This window comes from Nanorana parkeri, unplaced genomic scaffold (assembly GCF_000935625.1).
Source record: "Nanorana parkeri isolate BGI_ZX_2015 unplaced genomic scaffold, ASM93562v1 scaffold370, whole genome shotgun sequence".
NCBI lineage: Eukaryota > Metazoa > Chordata > Amphibia > Anura > Dicroglossidae > Nanorana > Nanorana parkeri.
The window spans coordinates 197,035-199,548 of record NW_017306638.1 but is presented as its reverse complement, the minus strand read 5'-3'; the positions used below and the strand labels follow the sequence as shown (position 1 = coordinate 199,548).

At 45.7% G+C, this 2,514-nt stretch overlaps 1 protein-coding gene across 1 annotated transcript in view; it reads left to right on the top strand.

Moving 5' to 3' along the window:
* The window catches only part of SLC9A3 (solute carrier family 9 member A3), a 313,153-nt gene that overhangs the window by 125,219 nt on the left and 185,420 nt on the right, over positions 1-2,514 (top strand). The gene's annotated exons all lie outside the window — the stretch shown is intronic.

The following is a 2,514-nucleotide window of genomic DNA, read 5'->3' as shown; positions in this document are numbered from 1 at the left end:
CCTCTAGGAAACAGACACAAAGAAGACAACCAACATCAACAGTAAAATTGATTACCCGGTTTTCCAAACAGTCCGACCAGGTTAAAGGGATCGTGGACAGACATTGGCATCTTCTGTCACAAGATCCTATCATCTCCAAATATATACGAACTCAACCGGAGATCGTATATCGACGCCCGAGGTCCCTGAGGGACCAACTAATACACAGTCACCATTTAGAGGCAAGATCAGATGAAACAACCCACACAGGTACCTTCAAGTGTGAACACTGCAACTTTTGCAGGTTCATAAAACAGGGAAGATGCATCAAACTCCCTGATGGCCAAATGTGGTCCCCTAAGGACCACATTAATTGCCAAACCAAAGGGGTGGTATACCTCATACTGTGTGTATGTGGCGCATATTATGTGGGGAAAACCATTAGACCCTTTTTCAAAAGGATCCAGGACCATACCTATCTATCGTCAAACGGCAAGATGACCACACCAGTTAGTCGCCATGTGGGCCTCTATCATAACTACCCGGGTTAAATGAAACATTAAGTTTCAAATCCTTTCTGTAGTAAACCACCCCTCGTCATCATTCTTATTAGTTGCATCTCCGCTATCCCAAATCAACACCTATATACGTATATATATGCATATATATATACATATATATATATATGTGCAATATATTACCAAATGTATTGGGACACCCCTCCAAATCATTGGATTCAGGTGTTCTGTGAAATTTCCTTGCTACTAAATATTCCACGCTCAACTCTTAGTGGCTTTAGAACAAAGTGGAAGCAACTGGGAACAAGAGCAACTCAGCCATGTAAAATGACAGAGCGGGTCAGCACATGCCGAAGCGCTCAGTGAGCAGAAGTCGCCAACTGTCTGCAGAGTCAATAGCTACAGACCTCCAAACTTCGTGTGGCCTTCAGATTGGCACAACAACAGTGTGTAGAGAGCTTCATGGAATGCCTTTCCATGGCCGAGCAGCTGCATCCTGTGGATAGAGATGCATCGGATGCAGTGGTGTAAAGAGCGCCGCCACAGGACACTAGAGAAGTGTAGATGTGTTCCCTGGAGTGACGAATCATGCTTCTCTGTCTGGCAATACGATGGATGAGTCTGGGTTTGGTGGTTGCAAGGAGAACGGTACTTGCCTGACTGCATTGTGCCAAGTGTAATGTTTGGTGGAGGGGGATTATGGTGTGGGGTTGTTTTTCAGGGGTCGGGCTTGGCCCCTTAGTTCCAGTGAAGGGAACTCTTAAGGCATCAGCATACCAAGACATTTTGGACAATTCCATGCTCCCAACTTTGTGGGAACAGTTTGGGAATGGCCCGTTTCTGTTCCAACATGAGTGCACACCAGTGCACAAAGCAAGGTCCATAAAGACATGGATGAGCGAGTTTGGGGTGTAGGAATTTGACTGGCCTGCCCATAGTCCTGACCTCAACCTGATAGAGCACCTTTGGGATGAATCAGAGCGGCGACTGCGAGCCAGGCCTTCTCGTCCAACATCAGTACCTGACCTCACAAATGCGCTTCTGGAAGATTGGTCAAACATTCCCATAAACACACTCCTAAACCTTGTGGACAGCCTTCACAGATGAGTTGAAGCTGTTAAAGCGGCAAAGGGTTGACCAACTCAATATTGAACCCTACGGACTAAGAATGGAATGCCATTAAAGTTCATGTGCGTGTAAAGGCAGGCGTCCCAATACTTTCAGCACTATAGTATATATACAGTACATATATATATATATATATATATACACACACAAACACACCGATCAGCCATAGCATTATGACCACTGAAAGGTGAAGTGAATAACATTATCTCATTACAATGGCATCTGGAAGATGCCATATTATATTATATTATATTATATTAGGCAACAAGTGAACATTTTGTCCTTGAAGCTGATGCATTGGAAGCAAAAGATACGGGCAAGCATGAGTATTTTAGTGACTGATAAGGGCCAAATTGTGATTGCGAGATGACTGGGTCAAGGCAACACCAAAACTGCAGCAATTGCATGAGGGCGAGTGGAAATTCATCTTGCCTGTTGAGGCACCAGCTTGAACCTGCGTGTACTGCGGCATCCCGCCGCCACCATGATGACCGGTGACGTAGCTGGCCTCCACGATCGATCGTGTGCGGCTTCTCCCGGTGTGCGTCCATGGTCACCCAGGTAACCAGCAACGGAGCGGGAATGAGCCTACATCACACAGATGTGTGAAGTCTCTCCCCCACTAGGAGATGTGAGGGTGGGCGTGGTTGTCGGCTGGCTCTGCTGTCCTAATGCATTTCCACTCTCACTTAATGAGAGGGACAACCCCTAGAAACGAGCAGCAGTTTCTAATGGAGATTTTTAGCCAGCAGAAGAGGGTTTAAGTATTCCTCTCTGGTAACATCCTATACTTTGTTCTGTCCTTATACTAGAGAGCTTGGCTATGCCAGCTAGATGTCTGTTATAACTCTGTATTATGATTTTTAATTCTGGCTGCAGTGTGACGTTC